The sequence below is a fragment of the Micropterus salmoides genome, unplaced genomic scaffold (genome assembly GCF_014851395.1).
Source record: "Micropterus salmoides isolate LMB-PRFRI ecotype aquatic unplaced genomic scaffold, ASM1485139v1 Ms_hic_scaffold_16, whole genome shotgun sequence".
Lineage (NCBI taxonomy): Eukaryota > Metazoa > Chordata > Actinopteri > Centrarchiformes > Centrarchidae > Micropterus > Micropterus salmoides.
In genome coordinates, this window is record NW_024040707.1 from 23,609,777 (window position 1) to 23,634,023 (window position 24,247).

Sequence of the window (24,247 nt, forward strand, 5' to 3'; positions counted from 1 at the left end):
TGGCCTGGCCGGGCGCGCTTCGGACAGTCGGTGATTGTTCCCTCTTGCTGGAGGAAGACACATGTTCCAGTCTAATTGACTCGAGTCCAAATCATGTGACTCGAGTCCACACCTCTGGTGACTGATATCCAATATCTCTTTGCTATATTGGTTATGAAGTAATATTTTCCACCGTGTTGTCCACCTTTAGATGTTAAAACAACACAGGGTGCAGTGTCAAAGATGCGATTTTGTAGTCCATCTTCGGAACATTGTAGTTTCATCACAGCAGGTCACGTAAGTAAAATCCGCCGTCGCATAATTACATAGCCTAGAAAAGAGCAGTTGGATTCTCTGAGCCCCGCGGTAGTCTTTTCGTAAGTCCTTGTGAATTCTCCTTCACATCTTTCCTTGACCTCATGACGTTTTCCATCGAGGTCAAGCAAAAGTGTTTAGGAAAGGAGATTTTTTTTTACTTTTCGACCGCAGCCCCTATATAGACAGTGGGATTTTTGCTCCTGGAGGGGAGAGGTGAGACTGTGTGCTACAAACACGTGGCTTTTGTTATTGTTACTATAAATTAGTTTGTGTGTGTTGAGTTATTTTCATTAAGGCCTTTTGTTTGTTTGTTTGAGTTATACTAGTTATATGTGCTGCAGACCACTGTAAATAAAATCATTCCCTCTGGGAACAGAAGATGTCTGAGTCTGCCAACCTACCACATTCCTAGCTACTTTCACCACACAGTACGTATCCACTTTGCTTCCGAAGCTGCCCACCTCCAGCAATTCGTTGAGAACAAATAATTGGGCATACTCGATAATGAGATCTACTGCCATATCAGCCCACGGAGTCAAATTCTCTAAAAGCTAAGGAAAGGTGCCCACAGATCCCTACCATGCTTCCTGTGTGGTGCCCCATCTCACTTAGCCTCTTCCTGCTCTATTCCTGCCCACACTAAGCCACACCAAGCCCAAACAAGTCCATCCTATATACTCTGACAACTTCGTAGTTTTCAACATAATAAATAAAGATAGCTCCAGCACGCTTCCATCATGCTGTTTATATCACACCTAGCTGAATCTCTAACTTCTAACTTCTCTCTCCAGAAGTTCAGGGACTTGGCCTCCCATGCAGATACCCATCCGGTTCCCGCCAAATACTGTTCAAAGTGTATGTCCTGCTGTAATACCAATAACAGTCGACTCCCAGAAGTCTTACATCAGCAGCATAGCACCCTCCACCCTCTCATCTTACCAGTCAGCTTGGAAGAGTCTCCACCACTTTCACAACCAATACAACCTAACTTTTCTGTTGTTCAATCTCGTCACCATGTGCTGTTTCATCAGCTACAACCATTCCACGATGGATAAAATGCACACCCTCAAAGTTTAGTTTGATGGGCATTAGCTTCTTCTCCAAACTCCTCTAACCATCCAAAGATAACCTTGCTTCTCAGACAACTTCAAAGTCAAGAGCCAGCTCAAGATCGTCACTGCCTTCATCTCACAGCAGACTTGTCTGCAGTCTGCATCCACACCATCCACGCCAGCCACAGCGTCTCGCAGCTTTAGAAGCCATGTTCTTGCTTGCCCTCTTTGGTTTCCTTAGATATCCTGAATTCATCACCTCTACCCTTCACTTTGACCCATGCCTGCATTTCAGACTTGTCTCACTTCTCAGACGACACCATGGTATTCTACTGAAAGCAAACAAAAACCAATGAATCAGGTAAACTGTCCCTTCTTTTACTTCAAAGTACAATCAGCGGTGAACCCTTTCAAAACCCTCGCAAACTACTTCCAATTCTGGAAATCCAGAGCATAACCACGAGAGATCAAGTCCATCTCTGAGGAGAGGATTGCTCTTTGTCAGGCATTTCTCCCTTCCATTATTGGTCACTGCTTCCTCGGCCTCCTGCGTACTTGATACAGAGAACATGGGCCATTGATCCTTCCAATTATGCTACTGCTACATTTGTTCAGATCTCAAAGATGGTGATAAAAAGTTGATGTTGTGGTTCTTGCTAGTGATATATATGGTTATTTATATGTATACAATAAATCCATCATCTCCGCATTTGAGTATCCAACACTGACCCCTTTTAGAATTGAAGGGTGGCAGTTAATGTGACTGTTTACAGATTGTAATAAAGGAACTGAAGCTGCGCATCTCCAAGAACATTCTCCATGAAGTCAGTTTTTGACTTGTCGCTCTCTTAATCATCTCAATCTACTAAATTAAACCTAATACATTTTATTGCTAGTTAACTATTCTAAAATTCTCATGTAACAAGCCATTAAGTACAACGTCAATTTCCACTATTAGCAAAATAAGCTGCTCTCAACCAATGACCACTAGATAGAAACTTATGTTTCTTTAAAACCCTTATGACCACCCTGAATGGCTGGCAGTCATGACTAGGGCTGGGTATTGTTTAAAGTTTTACTATACCAGTACCAAAACCAGTACTCTTAAAGTGATACCGATACCAATAGAGTACTTTATTAGATACCTTGCTTAAAAAGCCACCTTTTAAAGCCATAGTAGTTGATTCGTATTATTATTTTTAATGTTGTTATGTACAAGCAATGTTATTTTTGATATTTTAATTTTTTCAAACAACTGGTAGCCTATATAAAAGTTGTTATTTGTATCAGATCACTCCTCATTATAATTAGATCATCCACACACATAGTATCATCAGAGGAAGAACGATAGCTTGGGAGGGTTTTTTGTATACGAATAAAGGAGGTAGAGTGACATAGTTTAGAGACCACTGTGACTTGTCAAAAAGTTACGTTTTTGATCCGTTTGTTGAAAGTAAACAACGGAAAATGATTTATTTTAGCTTCGGATCGATAAATCTTGAAGAATTTAATTAAAAGATCTGAGTGCGTTTTCCTTTCGTGGTGAGTCGCAGAGCTCCTCCAAATAGACAACAGTAAGAAGTAGACTAAGTCGGCTTAAACAAGTCACTAAAACTACTCTAAAGAAGCAAGCAAAGAAAAAGAAAGCCTGCACATCCAGCCCATCACACCAACTACATCTGATATAAGTAGTCGGAGGCTTCGTGAGTAAAATCAGCTGTTGCACAAAAGCACTGAATTGATATGGGATGGGGTCACACACAATACGGGCAGCACCTATTCTAAAAGAATTTCCTGAATAATGCTGGGGGATAAGTTGCTTTTGATGAACCTCCGCCAGTCTATAATGAGTTATCATGCTAAGGTCAGTAGACTGAAATCTCTTATTTTAGAAATATAACATTGCAACATTAACGAGTCACATGACCCCAGGGAGGGAAAATGGCTAATTGGACATTTTCACTTAGGGGTGTACTCACTTTTGTTGCCGGCGGTTTAGGCATTAATTGCTGTGTGATGTGTTATTTTGAGGGGAGAGCAAATTTACACTGTTACACAAGCTGACCACTCACTACTTTACATTTAAGCAAAGTGTCATTTCTTCAGTGTAAGTAAGGGGCATCCTGCTGGTACCCCCTTCTAAGACTGTGTCGTATTGTGGATGTTCATCAAAGAGAAAGTAAACAGACTGTTGCACTATGGTTTGTCATTTGAAATGAGTGATGAGGTCAGATGACCCAGCCTGCTGGATGGGGTCCATGCCTATGTGGTCTCACTTGACTGGTTAAGGATTGATTTGATGTTCCAACGAGAGACTTGCCTGATATCCTGCAGGCAGAGGTGGAAGAGTACATAGAAGACTACACTTAATCTCGTTATACCACCCTGTGTTGTAAAATGAAAAATAAATCTACCTTTACCTTAAATAGATGTCATTTCGATTTCATATCTTGTATTATTCCTGCTAGTAAAATTTTGTACTAGTAACAGTATCAGATAAATGTAATGAAGCAAAATACAGGACTTTACTTAAACTTGTTAGTAAAAAAGAGTTAATGGATGAGATCTTAAGGCTATTATTGTTATTCTATATATGACCCAAACAATTTTGAATCATTTTAGACATAAAATGTTTACCCAAATTAGTTTTATAATACATTATCTACTTCAGTAAACAAAGGAATGAAGAGAATAGAGATGATGATTAAAAAACATCGACAATAACAACATTCCAGAAACTTGTTTGTGTGTTTCTTTTTTGATGGAAATAACAAGCTTGAAGAGTCTGAAGCAGAGGTTGTGAGGTGCATCTCCCCAGTAGGGCATGGGAGAGTTAAGGGAGGTTGCAGTGGCAAAGATGTGGGGGAAAGATACTGTGAGGTGAAACGGACAAGTGCTGGCAGGTACAGAAACAGACGTAGGCAAATAAGGTACTTTAAAACCATTTGCGCCTGAGTGCTGAAATATGTGACAGAAAACACACTACTTTGTGTCTCCTGAGTTAAAACTCTGTCTAATCTGAATACACAGGCAAAATACACATATTTTTACTGACTTGTGTGTTTAGTGACTTACACTTTTCAGGGATATATGTCATATATATGTATATCAAAAGTAATCCAGTGATTGTTGTCTGTACATCCATGGTTACATTGTAAACAAGAAGAAAGAAGCTTTGGCCTACTTATAGTGGTGTCAATTTGCCAGAATGTAAACAAATATAGGCAAAAACACTTGCTCAAGATATAGCCCTCACTGAGCCCACAGTGTCAGACTCTGAAAGCCCCTGGTGACTAATCTGGAAACATAAAAAAGTTGAAGTCATTATTCTGTTATTTTCAAGTATAAACCACTGCCACTAGAACAGGCAAAACATGCAATATGAAACTCAGAATCCTGGAGTTCCATAAGAATCATAAATAAAGAAAAGTAATTTGTTGAGTGGACTGTATACAATACACGACTGACAAACTCACATCCTCACCTTAAGAAATCTGCGTCTTAGCTGAGCTGAGCTACCACAGCTATCTAGGCTTCCAGCTCTCATGCAGGAGAATTACAAATGGAGGTCAGATGATTTAATGATAGCAAATGTTTTGTCAATCTGCAACAATTACATAAACAAACCCTTTAAAACAGATGAATATAAACAACACTGATTGAAACAGAGCTCTTGTTATTTCATGTAAAACAGGCATCTGTCTGCAGAAATTATTGTAAACGCAGGAGAGGCTGCTTCAGGGGCTATTATCTGTTTTCATGTGTATTCAATTTTCTCTCTTTCTTTTCTCTCTTTTTGAAACACACACACACACACACACACACACACACACACACTCTGATACTTCACAATGATAATGAACAGGAGAATGTCACTTGCAGGACAAAGAGCCTGTGCAGCAGCAGAGGACAGATTTTGCTGTGGGCCTGACTATTGTTCAAAAACATGGGCCAGTGCTCCAGAAGAATGTGCAAGCAATAGAAAAAAGTAACGTCTGTAATAATATAATCATCCTTAAATGGCCCTGAGTACACCATACTTGTTTGTCCAACTTTATAACGCTGGAATGTTTTAATAAAAAATATTCTTTGTGGGTTTTGTTTCCATTACATCTTCCTTAAAAGGATATCCAGGGACAGAGGCTTATTTTTACTGTAATACTACTAGTATTTTCATGTTTTACTTGTTACTTCTTTTACATGAGCCCTTTTGTTTTGACTCTTGCATTTCTTACTGTTGGTTGCTTATTATGGTATGTAAAGTATCACCACCTGAAAAATATAAATGAATGAATGAAATTCCCAGGGCAGGTTAATTCAAGTAAAAGCTCCCTTTTTGTTTGTTTTTTATTGAGGGATGTGCTTTTGAGGAAGTAGAAGGCACCGGTAAGCATATGTTAACACCAGGATTTAAAAGCACAAATTTAACCTGCAGTTGTGGGTTAAAAGGGAACAGAACATTAGGGACTAAGAAAGAGCAGGTTGATAATTCTCCATTATACTTCCTAATAGTGCGATACTGCATTATTCTGTCCTGCATCAATATTTATTTTTCATTACAGCTGATACCCTGAGAGGTGCTGCCAGGTGTAATCAGTGAGTATCTTCTTCTGAACGACCATCCATCCATCTGTGACACAAATGAGCATCAAACACAACTATATGTTCTCTGGAAGGATTTTTTGTATTGACCATTTAGTCATATTGCTGTGCATCACATTAATTTAGCAACTCATTCACATGCAGCAGCTGCTGTTTTCTACTGGAGCAGTTGAGTGTAAAGCACCTAGTTCAATGGCAGCTCCAAAATCACACTTCCTGTGTACAAAGCCATAAAAATTCCAAATTCATTGGCTCAGATATTTATTAAGTTCCCTGACTTTCCATGTCTGGATTGCAAAACTACATGACATTACATCAGTTCCATGACCTATGACATCCTTGCTCATATACCACAAGTATTTACAATCAATATAGCAGCTACTATATATGTGCTCTCACTGCATGTGAGTGTATTTTACAGTGCTTAAGTGTTTGCCAAGCATGACGGGTACCTTCACTGAATCCCCAGACCAAAATGCTGATGACACAGGGCCTCCCATGCCAGATGGCAGGGGCCCATTACAGTATCCATCCACTGAGGAAAAGCATGTCACAACCTCAGGGTCTGTTCATCTCCATAAAGAGTTTTACCTGGCACACACACACACCGCTAACACCTAATGTTAAACCAACTGCAAATGAAAAAGATGGCAGTGTGTTTCAGGTAGCAGTAATTATCTACATATTTGGGTTAGTATGGAGGTTTATATTGGACTTTACCCACAGAAGAGAATGAATGGAAAAAAGGGAGTTATTTGTACAGGTTTTGCACATTTATGGATTGCTTGTGACTTCTCTTTTATTTATTTGTGGAATAATGTCCAATGTGCACTACGGGATCTGTGGGGGAAAATCCACAATTATCTCATTATCCACAAACATGTATTTTTACATTTTTCCATAGGGTAGTTCCTTATGGGAAATGTCTTCCAATAGCACACCAGTAAGTATACAGTCTCTCTCTCTCTCTCTCTCTGTAAAATACCCTTTCTTACACACATACAGACAAAAAGCTTTCTTTTTATCAGCAGTGCCCTGCCACTTCCATTCAATCAAGACCTCAATCAGTAAAACCAATTAACTCAGAGGTCTGTCTCACTAAAACCCAAAACTATGCTATCCATCACTTCACCACGCTGGTCTTTTTTTCCACACACAGAATATACATGAATAAACAAAAGCCATCACCCTCACAAAAGCACACATCAGTGTTGTCAACATCAGCAAGTGCTTTCCTTGTTACCCCCCCCACCCCACACACACACGGACTTGAATACAAGTCACACATAAAAACACACACAAGTGCACAAAGGCAAGCAAGAACTGCAACTCATTTTCACAACAACTTGTATGAATGATGTATTTCTGTGCTGCAGATAATGAGCATTGCTATTTCAGATTTTGACAAACGATTACTACAAAACACCACTAAATCCTGTACACTGTTTATCACCTATACTCACTTTATTTACAACATTATGGTTCTCAGACCTTCATCCAGTAAAAGTCGTTAAGTCTTGGCCTTAGGTGACTCCAACAACCATACTGATACTGTCATTACAACAGCCAGGAGCACTAATGAACCAAGCAGCATCCATCACCTTGATAATAACCCCGCACATGTTAAATAGCTGGGATTCCCTGCCAGTCGGTCAGAACTGAAGAAGCCTCTTGGATGAGAGGTAAAATGTCTTCAGGTATCTTCAACCAAGTCCAGTTGCACTTGATTTTAACCTTCCTTCGATAACTATGACCTGGTTGACTGAGAATCTTCACAGACTAAATTGAGAAGCATGCTCCAATAAATTAGAAAAAGGTTAATGTGGTCTCTTTCCCTGGCTCAATTCCAACCTCAGATTTATTCAGAGGGGGGTGAAGCCTGGGCAAAATTGTGAAAATTGTGTGCCTTTAAAAACATGACTATATTCTACAGGCCAGACCAGGCTATGCTCCAGATAGACAGTTTCTATTTAGCTTGTTTTTAACATTTGGCTAATACCAAGCGAATGTTAGCTGTGCTTGTAAAAAACATACAGGATGAGGGACTGGGAACAGAAATGATCTACCTTACAGACAGGTGTATCGATAAAGTATTGTCTTATCACTCGCAAAGTTATATTGCACATACTTACAGTAATGAGTGTAGCTGTCGGCAACTCAAGTAGTTTGGACCTAACTTAACTTCACCGTCTCCATCGCAACGGAATGGGCGTCTCTCTTTGCTGGCTGCTGTGTGTGTAGGAGCCGACAGAGAGCAGCAGAGGCTGCAGCCTAATGATAAACAGTCCCGGGCCCGTTTAATACCACGTTTTGGTGCCATCATTAGAAACATTAGCTCTCATCCATCAAACATAACGTTACATTATAGGACCCGCTAGTCTCGATAGCAGTATCAATAAGCTCGGACATTATTGATTTTTGGGTTCTGAGAAATTTTGGAACCGGGTCCTTTTAGATCCCTAGTTAATAAAATACAATTTGGCAGTAAAGTAATCAGCATTTTTCTATTCCCCCCTCCTCTTCGATTCCTTACTCTGATGTTCCACTTATACTGACAGACTGCCATCTGATCGCACTTTTTCTTTCAAGGACATGTCAGGCGGCTATCGCTCAGGAGGTAGAGCGGGTGGCCTGCTAATCTGAAGATCGACGTGTTGAAGTGTCCTTGGGCAAGATACTGAGCCCCAAATTGCTCCCGATGACTGTTCCATCGATGTGTGAATGTTAATTTCTTTTTTGATGACATTAGCCTCTGCCATCAATGTGTGAATGGGTGAATGTGACATGTAAAAGCGCTTTAAGTCTAGTCTTGAAGCCTAGAAAGATGCTATCCAAGTACATTTAGCTGCAGATATATTGTGTTTCATAATGCATATTGTATAATCCAATCTAATCTAGTTTATTCAGGACAATCTGATGTTATCTGGTTTGCAAACATAAAAACTCATGATATAACATTTATTCACACATAATAATTGAATTGAAATTTATTTACTGAACCAAATCATAACGGAAGTTATCTCAGGGCCCTTTTCATTATGGAGCAGGTCTAGACCTTAGAAACTCAACAATTCCTACCATGATCAAGCACTCGGCACCAGCAGTTTATATAATTTAGTACTTAGTGCAGTAATGCATGTGAACAAGCTCTTGTGAGTAAGTATGCTAATCCTCGCAACTAAATATGAAGTTAACACAGTGCAAGTAAAAAAGACTCTTTAGCCATGCTAGTGAGTCTGTGAGGCAGTACTTTTAAGCTAAATGCTAATGTCAGCATGCTAACATGCTCACAATTACAATGCTAACATGCTAATATGTAACAGGATTAATGTGGGCACCATTGATAATCTGTACCAAATTTCATGGCAATCCATCAAATAGTTGCTGATATAATTCAGTCTGGACCAATATGGTGGGCTGACCGACAGACAGACTGACCTTTACTTAAAAAGTAATAAAAAATGTCTGACGACCAGTGTTGGAGTAGTTACTCAAAAAAGGAAAAGGTAATGGATTACACATTACTAGTTACTTTTTTTTTAAAGTAATGCCTTACTTTACTAGATTACTCACTACTATTTACATTACTTTTGGATTACTAAGTAACGTCACATGTGATGCACAATAATAATATAAAGTTACACCTCATATATGCCCAGATCAACACAAATCCTTATTATAATGAGGACATACACATGATCTCACTTTTATGCTCTTTAATACAATGTTGTGAACATCAACCCAACATTTGTCAAGAGAAGAACAAGGCTAGAGTACAATACTATAGTATTTAGAACTTTAATTGGACATTTCATTGGAAACATTTATGTTTTAAATAATGAATTTCATTACAATACTACATAACTTAAAATAGGTTGCCCTTCCAACCATTTAGTGCAAATATTAATTTGTTGAAAATAATATCATTAAAAAAATAAGACACTGTCCCTCATCAAATATCAGACGATGCTGAAAAAACATTTTTTTTTTAAATTATATGAAATGTACTTTGAACTGTACATTTAACAGACCAAACCCACACAACAAACTTACTGTAGCTCACTAGCTGAACTACGGCTTTAAAGTAGATTTTTCCCTCTTACAGGACATGCTTATCTAAGAGTGGTTATACCTCATGAGCAGGAGTCTCTCAAATCGTTTGTCAGACAACCTGTTCCTCCTCAGAGTCAGCAATAGACTTCCCAGGCTAAAGAGCCTCGCCACAGGCGCACTCGAGGGTATTGCTATCCTTTCACAAAACAATATGAAGTAATACCTCCACCCCTCGAAAGACATCTTTGGCAGCTCTGCCATTTCTGTGTCCTACTGAACTGGCGCTAAATTCGAAAGTTAGGTTGGAAAAGTGTTATGCAAGGACGTACAAAAAGGGACGTTTGATTTATTTTTCTCTCCTCCCATTATGTGGATAGTTCAAGAACCAGTTCGCAAGTAACGCAATGATTTTGTTATTAGTAAATGTATTGTGATTACTGAAGTTATCAACAGTAATGCGTTACATTACTGCGTTACAGACAAAAGTAATCTGATTACCCCCAACACTGCTGACAACAATTACACAGAAGACAGTTGCGCTTACATTAGATATAAGCCATAGTATACCCACCCATCAAGACACCTCTACTCCACTGGAAAACATAAGTAAATGTAAGAATAACATAAAGAAAGAAAGCATTTCAACTCCCTCTTCTACTTTCTGAATCCAGGTACTTTGAGAAGAAGACACAATAGGTTATATTCAGTTTGAAGTAGTGTTGAATTGTGTGTATCTATGTGTGTGCGTGTGTGTGTGTGTGCGCGCGCATGTTTAAATTTGCAATAAATGAATATTTGTCTGCATGTGTGCCTGTAAAAGTTTGCTTTGTTAACATGGCCTTGTGTGTTTGTGTGTGTGTGAATTTTAAAATGTGTCTATAGTAAGTGCCTGTGCAGTGTGTTTGTCAGTATATTTGTACCAATTGAGTGTGTCCATGTTCACAGTCTGTACTGCAGTGTGTTTGTGTGTCCTTAGTTTTTCCCCTACTCAGCAGTTTGAGTAATCCAGAGATCAAAGTGTGGAGAGGCAAACACTGCGGTGAAGTTTCAGCAGCTGATGAATAAACATGAGGAGGGACATTTATGCAACGTACACTTACACACATCCCTTTAAGAGCAGCGGACAGTACATAAACACCACTGCTGCTGCACTCGAATGCCTGCTGAATCTTAACATGCGTGCAGAGGGATGAACACTGACACACACATATATACACACACTTAAACTGTACAGGCTCAGCATACATTAATGTAGAATATTTTCACAGTGACAGTGCACACAGTGTTAATAAAAGGTTGAACAAAGTAAAAACCAAAAACACAGCACATATTCTGTATATAATGGTAATGTGTGTGTCTGTGTGTGTTTTTACTTCAACCTAAATGCACACTAACCGATGGGGACTTAGAGATTAAGGTTAGGGGCTAGGGAATGCATTATGTCAATGAACTGTCCCGATGGGGATAGAGGAATAAATGTGTGTGTGTGTGTGTGTGTGTGTGTGTGTTTCATTAAGTAGGACTTAATGCCTGTTGTTTACCTTTGAGTGTGTGTGTCTTTCATAAATGCTGGATTACACTGTTGCCCTTCTCTGCACAATATTCTCACACAGCCTCACCTTCTGAAACTGTGCACAAACACTGAACACACTCTGACAGACCTACATTAATGCACATGCACAAGTGAAAGTGCATGTCAGAGTAGACACACTCCTCTCTCTCTGCTTGGTATTAATGTTTCAACACCAACTTCAGGGCCAAATGCAGATTCTACAAAAGGTGTGCCTCTTTGTTAAATCAGAGATCAGTATGGCAGAGACTGGTGGCTTGATATGGTGTTTCAGTTGAGGAAAGCATCATCAGCCCTTGACCAGTGTCTTCTAAATTAAAAGTAAAGATCTTCACACCTAAAAACGAATTTACACTACACATTTTTGCTGACTTGAGCTTCCTTATTATGTAATTTAATTAAAATCTTCAGTAATGGGATGATAAACACATGGGAAAACTCAAATAATATTTGGGCAAATTAGGTTTAAGGACAAAAAAGCACCCAATTTGCAGATTTATTTTGGACCAAAAGTATTGTGTATTGTGGGAAACTTATGGGAAACAGAACGATACTGTTATGTTTACTTTTGAAGAAGATTTCTATATCTTTAGCAGTGGTGGGTTGAGTAGGCCTACTGAAGATCTTTACTCCAGTGTAAGTACAAATACTCTACAAAATCACTCAAAAAAAAGTAACAATTTGCATTTGACAAACTTACTCAAGTAAAAGTGTTAAAATACTTGGACAATAAACTACTCAAAGTACTCAAAGTACAATTTACTTTGTATTTTAACATTGTTTAGTGTGTGCAGGCCAGAGATCTTCACAAGTCATTTTATCCAAGTGCAAGTCAAGTCTAAAGTCTCTTTTTGGAATAATAAGTATTTCATCTGCTGTGTCTTAACTTAGAAATAGCCACTGTGCAACATAGTTATTTTAATGTACATGAAGGTAATGATAAGATCACTTTAAAATATCACATTATCGCCTAGCATACTTTTATTGCCTGTATCTTGATATGGTTATGTAGCCAAAAAACATATTAACATATTATATTAAGGGTGTTGCATATGATTTGCCTTCTCCAATTTATCAGGCACCCACTACAATATGATTCCTAAAGCATCTATGAACATAATCTTCATAGATCTTAGATTTAAGCTTTCCAACACAGCCACCAGTGGCATAGTGTGCAGTTGGTGGATTTGAGTTTTATTTAAAAAGGTATTTGCCTGATTGTAAAATTTTTTGCATCTGCCCAGTTTTTTAATATCTGGCAAAAGCACACATCTCTTTGTAACGGTGGGAGACCGGTTAAAGCTCTTCTGCGTAACCATGCTGTTGAGATCTGGTAGGTGCAGGTTCGGTTATTAGCAAGAGATCGAAGACGGGGAGGCATGGGGGACATGAGGCTTGTCACTCAATTAAGTAATTATCCACTCTACCTACCCTCACCAAGATGGTGTATTGCACAGCCGGAATCTAGGCTACATGTTGTGGATTCCAGATGTGTCTGTGTGTGGATGCACATAAAGCGTATGAGTGTGTGAGTATGGAGGTTAGTATGGAAAAAGAGAAAGCAGAAAAGGGCACACAGAGCAAGGTATAAGGTTGTGGTTGCAGCAGCTAGATACAATGTAACCTACTCTATATCCAGCCTGTTCTCATCTCAAGCGTCATATATACATTTATTTCATATTTATAGGAGACTATAGCAAACCGCAGCGTATCATACACACGTAAAATCATCGTTTTGCATACAATAGCCACGGTTTTGTCAAAGCGTGTATATATAACGCCAGAGATGAGAACGGGTTGCTATATCACACAGTACCCAGCAGTGATCTTGCAGTCAATGGCCTTGGTCCTGGAATTCAGGATTACTTGTGATTGCTAGAGTCTCCAAAAGTAGAATGGCAGGCAGAGCCTTCAGCTATCAAGCTACATGCATTCTTATACCATTAATGCATATTAACTAATGCAACATCTCTTCCCTCGCCTCTCTCCTTTGACTTTCAGCTGGTATTTCTGCCTCCAGAGCCTGGATCTATGATTGCAAGTCACCTACTAGCCCCATGTTCCAGCACCTTCTGTAACAATTATTCTAAGTATTAGTCTGATTATTATCAGTATTCATTCTATAATAATTATTTAATATATAAATATAAAATAAATAAATATAAATTAATAATTAATATTATTTTATTTATATTGATACTACCACTACTGTTATTTTTGCATCTGTATTTGGAACTTGCATCCTTGCATTGTGCTACTGTGTCATCTTTCCTATCTCTCTCTCTCTTTCTCTCTCCCCTCCCTCCCCTCCCCATCTTCCCCCTAGCCAGTCGAGGTAGATGGCCACCCACCACCCTGAATCTAGGTTCTGCTCAAAATGAAAAGTGCAATGACATAACTTCTGTTAGCAATTGGTGATATATAAATTAAAATGAAGTGAATTGAAAATGTATTTATATTTTAGTTCTAATATCCATTGAAAGTAAAAGTTATATACTTCCTGTACTCACAATGGTACATGTAGATTAATACACACACACACACACACACACACACACACACACACACAGAGCATGAATCACTGAGTAGTGTAATGATAGGTGTGTCCAGGATGGCATCAAGATTGGTTTCACTAATGAAACAGCATCCCATCTCTTATCAATGAATTATGCATCACACATATTACAAAATGCTCCACTGCATAGATTATTAATACACCCACACACTCTGCATAAATATACAGACAGATACGCACACATGCTGACACAAAATGCTGAAATGAACAAACTCTAAAAACTCTAAAGGTTAAAAAAAAATGCATAAACAACAAAAAATCCAAAACATGAAATTTTAAGTGTTCTGCACTTACTCAGCCAGGCTAGTTGCATGTAGTAGCTAAATGAGAATTAGCAACATTACAGTAATTTACTGTATTTCAGATTGAAAGTCACACAACAAAAAGTTCTGTACTGAATGGTTTAGTCATCCAGGTCAGTCATCCGATTAAAAAGCAACTGTATTTGCAGACCACAAAAGCAAATGACTAAGATACTTTGTGCAAAAACATACAATTTCACTCTTATAGAGCATATACAGTTGTCAGGCTGTCTGCAAGACAGAAATCTGAAATCTGAGAGAAATGGCAAAAGGAGTTCAACAGGCCACTGAATTCCAGCAATTCCTTTTGTATACAGGACCCAGAACCCATTCTCCTGAGAAATGTGGCAGTATCCACCCACAATGACTAAAAAAGCATTATTTAACTTAAGTTAAGAGAAATGTTATAGGCTCTCATCATACAGCGAAGAGACTGTGTATGGTGTATAATTAAAGAGAGCTGAGGTCCCACTTCTTAATTAAGGTTTCTATGTATGTATTCCAAGATATATGGTTATTTGCACTGGACAGTTAACAATTCATACAGAATATAACATCAATTCTCACATCACACAAAATTTAGGAAGGATGTGTCATACAGATGGACAGAACGCAAGTTGAATTCAAAGTAACCACCATGGCTAATTAACTAACACAGATGTACAGCGCTGCATTAGATTCTTGCTCGTTTGTGGAGGACTTTATTTGTATAGTGCTTTGACATGAGTCACAAAATGCTTTAAAGCGTGCGGTTTTTAGATTGCAACCATGTGTGTGCTTATACATGTGCTCTAACCCAGCAATGTGAGCACAGCTAAATGTAATGGATGATAACGAAATGGTTAGAGAGCTAGACTGAATATTATAAATGAGATTGTTGCAGTTAGTAACATTACTGTAGTGAATGGGTCTTCTTCCACTGTGGTGTTGTCCTGCACCGTTATGTTGCATTATTGTATATTTATATTATGTGGGTCACGTCAATTACAGTGACTGAGATGGTGAAGGCGCTGTGTACCTGAGTACTGGTAAAACAACAATAAATCTAAATTGAACGTTACGAAGCTAACAGCGGTAGATCCATGCTAACGTTAGCTGGCTACCGCTGCCTTGAATCACTATCAGCTATAAACAAAGCGCTCCACATTTGCTTTGTAACATCACATCATTTCTTGCAGGCTGAAATCAACACCTTGACATAATACTGGTGGTACACAGGATAGTAATATGAGTCGCGTTAGCTGGTGAAGTCATGTGGAAAGCGATACGACTATGGTATTTTGCACCAGATAATGTTAGCAACTGCTCGCCGTTAGACAGCAAGCTAACCTTATCTAACATGAGCCAGCTAAAGCAAAAACATCACAATATATTTCACATGCTTTGCAGTAGTGTTTTAAAATGTAACATTCAAAACTATTATGATAAAATGCGTGTTCTACTAAAATGCATGAGTTAAATGAAGTAAAATGTGTTTTTCAGTCTTTTTGTCCTTTTAAGTGCTAATTCATTTGTGATTCAAATGAATTAAATCAAACATTTATTAAAGAGATGGTATTATGCTTTATGGGTTTTCCCCCTCTCCTTTATTGATCTTTTTTGTGCATGTAATAGGTTTGCAAAGTGAAAAAGCCCAAAGTCCAGTCCAAAGGGAGTTCCCATCCCCCACAGAAAACACTGAAGCATTTTCATTGGTTCTTTGCCATTTCATGTTGCCAGCTATTTTTCAAAGCATTTTTAACAAACGCTTTCAAAATGTGATGGGGAAATGTCCCCAGCGTCCTCAGTGTAAATAACACAGATGCTGACATGTTTTATCCTGTTGATGTTAGAATATATTATATCCAGGTTGCTGCCACTGCTCTGAACAATTAGCTTGGCTAACATTACTGGTTAATAACAGTGGGCAAAGTTATAAAATTGGCAACATTACTGTCTGGCAGGACAGTTAACATTGTAAGCTTGCTTACATCAGGCTTGCTTTCCGACGGACAGACGGAATGCTAGAAAAAAGCATTTGTTGGAGCTGGTCCAAGCTGCAGTTGACAACAGTCTAGCTGCGTAACATTGGCATCAGGGTTGGGCATCATTTTGATTCCAAATCAGATTCCTACTTTCGATTCTGGTTCTTATCAATTCTCGATTCCAATTCTTTGAGGGTTGAAGTCAAAACGGTCGACAGGCTTATTTCACAGAGAAATTTTTTATTTTGATTCAAAGGTGATTTACAGTTTTTGAGATGCTGACAATAAAGGATAAGTCTTGCGCTGGTTTCACCACCAGGCAGTAGGGTCATTGGCCGTAAAGGTTGGGGGTGTCTCCTTATACATCTGCATCTCCTTCTCTGCCTGGTCCTGGATGGACATGGTCCTCCTCTGCTATAATGACATCTTTTGTGCATCCTCGTCGGCAAAAAGCTCTTCCAATGGAGACTTTCTTGGTTGTTTGCTGGGAGGTGGTTGGTATACAAACTAAAAACAGCTTTATTATCATTGCTAAAAAGTAAAAAACTGTTGTGACATTGCAATCCTCTAACTGGCCTTTAGACTTAACAATTTAATGAGTGAATTGGAGACTGTATATATTAGTGGATAAATGACATTAAATCACCTGCTCAGATTCTGTCATCATTTCTCTCTTGATCCGGTCCCAGACACTGGCACTGTTCTCCATCTTTTGTTTAGAGCGTGGGTCCAATGCTGTTGCCACTTCAAGAAAGATCCTGATGTGCTCGCTCAGTTAAGTCAGAGGAATAGAATCATTTAATGTACTGTTCATTAATTTCTTTATAGCCAAGTTCAACTCAAGTAATTTACCTGGTATCGCTTGGAAAGCTTTGTCCAGACTTGCTTTTTGAGGTTAGATACAAATCCTGTGTCTCCCTCAACAACAGCAAAATGCCTCTCAAGCTTTTGGAGAATTGGCAGAATCTGACCACATGTGGTGCTCTTTTCAGTTGATACGCAAAGTGTGGAAGTGTAAAGAACTATTATCAAGTTGATAAAGTCCTCTGCATTCCTGAAGTCTTCATCACTCAGCCAGGCAAGTCTACATGAGAAAGGATACATTGTCGGAAAATTAATCATTGTTATTCATGTTCGTGCTGTTGACTTTTTGACTCCACTTAAAGTTGAAATTGAGTAAACTTAAACTTAAGCTGCTTAGTGTTTTGTTATATTCTTGTGTGTTTTTGCTGTTGGATACATATGTTCTTTGAACTGGATACCTGTATTCAGAAAAAATCTCTCTACTATCTATTTCTACCTGTCCCTCTCCATATTCTTCCTCAGCTGTTGATCCAAGCTGGCTGCTTGAATTGCAGGGTATTGCTCTAAGAATCTCTCCAGCATAAGGTAAAGAGAATTCCACCTAGTTCTCACATCAGATATCAAATTTGTTATGTTGAACTATTTCAGAAAATTTAAAACCTGCAAAATGTACTTTACTAAAAAAGTGATCAAATGAAACTAATTCAGAGATTCTTACTGAGGAGATCTTGCTTCTCTCGTAGAACAATCTTTGCCATCGAGGACCTCTTCGTCCACACAACAAAGGCACGGATCTTTGCAGTCCACTGTGTCACTGCAGTCAGGTAGAGACTTTGTGCTGCTAGATTGAGTGTGTGTGCAAAGCAGCCCAGCTTCACATACTGTAGCCGTTTTATAGCTATCTCTGTATTTCCTCCTGCATTATCAAGAGAGCTTTTGTTTGGAGCACTTTTTACTTCATTTTGCCCTCCACTAAATAGTGTGTTGTGACAGTTAGATAGTGGTCTTGAGCAATGCTAGTCCAAGAGTCACAAGCGAGGGCAACAGAGCTGCTTTGCTGCTAAGTTGAATGGAGTTTGACGCGGAGCCTCCGGTCTAATATTAACAGCAGTAGGTCTGCTAATGTTAGTAATCTGCATACATTTATCTACGAGAAAAAAATACATTTCAGTAACGTTGTTCTCCACAATTTCAGCAATTTGATCAAGCAGCTTGTTTCACTACAATTTCACTTACCTGATGTCGATGAGGTACCAGTTAGTTCCGTGTTGTCTGAGGTAGGAAAGGGAGACCGGCACAGCACGTCAAACACGGTACACTCCTTGTTGATTTGTACACGAAATAAGTGTCTCGCAGTTGTTGCACTGTGCCGACCCGATGAATAAAGCCACACTTTTGAGCGCCGCTTCCTGTGCTCCAAACTCACGTTTTGGAACCGATGATTGGATTCGAAACCCAAATTTCCGAACGATTCCATTGGAATCGCCATTTTTAAAACAGTTCCAAGTTGGAACCGGTTCTCGATGCCCAATCCTAGTCACATTTAGAGACAGCTGAGGGTTTAAGAGGAGGACCCAGGCTCATTACACAGAGAGATCAGTTGCATTACTTATTAGAAGCACAATTCTGTATCCTGCATAGCTCACAGCACCATGACTGATAACATGGTGAGAGCTATAAAAACCCAGATGCCAATGCAGGGTACAGAAATGTTAAAGGACAGCTCATGGCAATGGGTAGCTATGTGCAGTGGGAGAGGATTAAGCCATCAATGCATCGTGTGGATGCCACTGGAGTCCTGTCCCAACTTGCACAACTTGGCTGCATTGTGCAAACATCATACTCAGTTCGAGGTCCCCTTGCATTGTATTACCTTTTCTTCATAGGTACAACCTGATAATATTAGGTGGAGTTGATGGATTTTCCAGAAAGGTAGTACAATTTATATATACAATATGCAATTTGCTAGTTAATTAATTTCAGTTCAAGCAATAGAAATGTTGGATTTCTATCTACAGAAGGATAAGTAGTTGAGAATATGGTTCTGTGATATGTTCTTTGAAGTTCTCCCAAATATTGTAAAAATATATAAATATTTTTTGCAATTCAATTCTTGCAACATTCAATAAGGAAAATAAAATACCTCAAAATCTTTTTCTAAAGGCATCCTACTGAGCTTATTAATATTATTGTTACTGTTGATGATGATGTAGTAGACCTACACATTTATGATTTAAATTCAACTTAAATATAAATAAATATATAAATATGACAATGACAAAGATGCTATGAGGGTATATGCTAAAATGTTAAGGTTTTCTATATTATATAATAAGTGTAATGAGGGACAAACAAGCAACACATTAGAAGAAGTTTTATTTCTACAAAAATTTCATCAAGTTTTATTTCAACAATCATCATCTGAGTAATCAGTGATGTTGGCACTGTGTGTGAGTACACGTGGAACATCTTCCTCAGAAACATTATCATCATCTTTATTTCTCTCTTCATCCACAGACTCATTAGCCTTGTTTCCATCAACGTTTTTTCATGACATTTTGCAGTATCGGATTAGAAAAGGTTGATGCAAACAGCAAAATTTGAGAGAAAAAAATCCTTAGTTTTGCAAAAACGTTTTTACGTTCGCTTGAGGTGGTTTTTTCCTTGGTCATAAAGTAAATGCACTAAATGGGAGATGGAAAAACTTGCCGAATAAGGTTTGACGTAGCAAAGCCCAAGAATCGATATGTGATTTCACCGTCACACAGAAGTGCTTCTGCCGGGTGCACATACAGGTCCGTGTGTGGCGGTGGCGTCACTCACTGATCCTTCAGAAATGTTTGCAAAAATGTAGCGTGTGTGGAAGCTACCACGCTACTCGGTCAATAAAAGAGCTTCGTTACTGAAAAGCTATTTGATTCAGAAAATAGCGACACTACCACCAAGCTACTAAGAATCGTAATTAAACTAGTAACGGCGCTACCTGTAGCGACGCTACTGCCCAACACTGGCTACTGATGTACCTACGCTTGCCGTAGCCTTGTTTATATAACCAACTGATGAAAACGCACATATTTCGCATTTAATTGTTTTCTTTTTTGCAACATTTCAAAAGTCCGCTTAAAATTCACATGACAATTAAGAAAAGGCTATTGTCATCAGATAGGACATCTGTTTTAAAAAAACAACCAGGAAGCGTAGGTCATATACTTCTCTTCAACCACTTATGTCCACACACACACACACACACATATATAAAGTACATACAGTATGTTACTCTACTAACAGAACCCTGATCTCCTTAGTCTCCCTCAAAGCTGATTCTGGGGTCCACTCTTCCTCACTCTCCTCAAGCTCACTGTCCTCACTGTCGAAAGGAATAAGCCTAAATGCTCAATCATGTTCCTTACACCCATAAAATGTTCGTACTTCCATTTATTGTGATTAATAGTAGATAGTAAAGCAAAAAAGAAAAGATTATGGTGATAACTATGCATCCCTGCACATATCCATCCATAAAAATGTTACTGTTCAAACAATAGTGGTCTAACTGCACAATGTTGCCCTGAGGCAACGAATGAAAAAATACCATCTTAACATATATAAATAGACAAAAAGTGTCTTTACTCAATCAAATATGCTTCTTTACAAATTCATGCACATCACAGATATGATTTATAGAAAGTTATTTAAATTTAAACATGTTAAAAGGTGAAATTTTTCTTCTGCTCAAGCAGAAGACAGGCTTTGTTCCCTTATCAAATCGCAAAAGAGTGCTATTTAATTATAGTAGCCTAAAGGTATAAACAAGATATTAAATCAATATAAATAAGTTATTTTAGGAGGTTCAAAAAGTAACTAGGTAACTTTTAAATTTTAAATGAGCTACTTTTTACTTTTTCTTTAGTAGATTAGAACAGTAACTTTACTTGTATTTAAGTAAAAGTTCATCAAAGTAATCATACTTTTACTTAAGTAGAATATTTTTGTACTCTTTCCACCTCTGTCAAAGAGAAAGTTATAAGGAGCATGGCCAGTGCTATCATTGTCTAAATCCTGAAACGTCACTACAAACAGCTGAGTTCAGGAGGTGTCCACAGTGCTGAAAAGACGGAGAGTTTTTCATGCAAATTCAGTACAATAACAATAATTATGGTGAATAAGGGCCTACTCAGCTGCTAGCTGACCCCTAACAGCCTTTAAAACAGAGGCACATTAGCCACACCAAATCCACTGAAAAAGCACTAAAGTTACTCACCAATTTGAAAGGCATCCGACGAGTCTGTATTGACAATATCCTCAATAATCCAAAACAATCTTATCTGGGAGCTTTGCGATGCTGTCCTCCAGTTCTTTTCTCTCCTGTCTCTTCTTGAAACTACTTTTATGTTTGAATAGCATGACTGCTAGCTTGCACGCGCGCTCTGCTAGTCTACTAGTCAGATTTAGCGTTTCACCCGGTTTCTGGAGTCTTGTCGTCTTGTCACATGATCAAATACAAACTTAAGATTGAGCATTCATTTACATATTACCCAGCAATCATCACTGCATATGTGGGCAATGTGACATGAATGTGACATTCTGTGGAATCTATGGAATCTATTTTTTTATATTTCACCATATACGTCATAGCCTACTGCTTGCTTCAGATTTTTGTGGGTAAAACTACTGACTGCCGTTAATAGTTTTACCCACAAAAGTCTCTGGTGTCAGACACCACAGCAAAAGGGAAAATGCACATATGAGTGTATATATAGCAGTTGATCACAATTCCAAATACAGTTTGTGGCGAAATAGGAGTTTCCAGTTGATTGATTTTTTTTTTTTACCATGTAACTGACTAAGACCAGCCTGTAATATGGTGCGGCTGCTCCCGTCAAGGGCCCCTGTGCAGCTGCACTGTCTATACCTACGCCCCTGGCTCCATGGTGTGCCATCAAGGTAATTATTATTATTAGTTACTTTTATTTATTTTATAAATACAAAATATTATCTCCCTGTCTTATTAATTTGTTATTTTTAAAAGTTTTCCTTAATTCTGTATCCCTAAAATCCAGAAAATTTAGTTGAGGAAACTGTTATTTCAGTTGTTTAATCTAACTGTACTTTAGCATCACTACTAAAGGCTACTGCTGCAGATGTTTTTGATTACACCTCATAGTTTTTCTATGTCACAGGGTTTACAGAGATCAAGGAGTTGAAAATCGCCTTCTTCATGTTTGCGAGACGTCCAACCGGTCGAGCTAGCTTTATCTCGGGATAAAGTGTACACAATCAAAGGTAATGTGAAATACCTGCTGTCTGAAGATTAGTACTTTAGAGATCAGGTCCCAGAATTTCAGGTGCCTCAGTCCGATGAAGATCTGGCAGCACTTCAGTCTGCGACTGACTAACTGATTCCGATTGAAATGGCTGTAACCTTTATATTGAAGTGCTAAACTTTGTTAGACTAAACACTTCAACACCCATTGATCCTTAATTGATTGGCAATTAAGGATCTAAGCACAAACATCTCGAACATCGTACATGTAATTGGCCATGCTGCAAGTCCCAATTACTTTAAATGTGGTACATTTCATCCTTGGGCAAAGGTTTAATAAAATATGGCCAACCAGCTTTCATCATATTTAAGACAGGGTTCCCAATGTTCCAAATTTTGATTTGTATGTAAAATTACATACCTGTTATTTTTGGTGACTTTTTTAACAATTATTTTATTTTCCATTAACAGAAAATGTCAATTTAGAGTAACATTGCAGATGAACACTGTACATTTGTGGCAGAGTTGGAGAATTTTTTTTATGTGCAGCAATGCAATGCAACTTTAAATGCCACATAAAAACTGCAAAATTGTCTTTACTGTCCACTACCAAGTACTGATGATTTCACTCACAATGCAACAGGTTGTAAACATTTGTTTTAAAAGTTGTAAATAATGTAAGCCAGAATGAATACTGGACACTAAGGGAATAAGGGAATATGACTAAACACTTACTGAACATGCATATTATAATTTCTGTTGTATTTTAAAACACCATTCATTATGCCAACATTGCATTACGCTACAACTCCAAGGGCCTGTAAAGATGTTACTTTTTTCTTCACTTCAACATTGTTAAAGATTTGTTGACCTAAAATAAATAGTGTTGAATGACTGCAACTTTTCAGGTGTTTGCTCTCTCTCTCATTGACCAATGCCTTCAGGTTGCTGCTGTCTTCTCGAAATTAATGACATTAGAGATTGTGCAGTATTGGGTATTGCAGTATATTCGTCCTGCAAGAAAAGAATAACAGAAGATGGTATATTACAAATCATAACAAGGATATGCATCTATGGTACCTTGCTATGGCCAGTGTATTGGCTTTACTGTACCTACTATCCCATCCAACCTATGTTGGCTGTGTTTGAAATTACTTACAAAGCACTATATAGTGTATCAACCATTTTGATGTAGTGTCCAAATTCTCAGTGGTAAATTCCATTCACTATATAGTCCTAGAAATGGACTTACTACATTGGTCTGATGTATAATGTTATCACAATGCAATGGGACCGGTTCTTTCACGATTAGCAAAAGCTAACTTGCAATTACATCAGCAGCAAATGTAGCTAGCTAATGAGAGGCCTTGCATGACCGGACATGGATAGCCACCATAACAGTCAGGGAAGCTGTTTGCTAAAAAGCCCGGATTGTTCAGGCTTTGTTTGATTGTTGCAATCTTGGCCGAGTGTCCCCAATGGAGAACCAGGCATCAAGCAGAATCAGGGACAAACGACCTGTTAATAGCTCCCATACCTGGGTCAGGGTGCAACTGCTAAATCTCACTAGTGCATTTATTCCTCCAAAGCCCACACGACAGCCAGCAGCTCTCAGTTATGCCACATCATACAACGTAGTTGCACTCGGAGGGTGACAACCTTTTTGATAAAAAAGCACATAGGCAAAGTTTATTGTCTTTTGGGGACCTGTGAGAAAGCACTCCAGTGTCAGAAGCCCCCACCTCAACCATGAATTGCAAGGCGGGTT

The 24,247-nt window shown here is 38.4% G+C and overlaps 1 long non-coding RNA gene across 1 annotated transcript; it reads right to left on the reverse strand.

Annotated features, from left to right (window-relative positions):
* Positions 1–16,635: 16,635 nt before the first annotated feature.
* On the reverse strand, positions 16,636–19,494 carry LOC119906027. Its single transcript, XR_005444919.1, has 4 exons — positions 17,938–19,494; positions 17,268–17,499; positions 17,062–17,185; positions 16,636–16,922 (listed from the first exon to the last, which is right to left on the reverse strand). It is a non-coding gene; the product is annotated as an uncharacterized LOC119906027 (long non-coding RNA).
* Between the last annotated feature and the right edge of the window lie 4,753 nt (positions 19,495–24,247).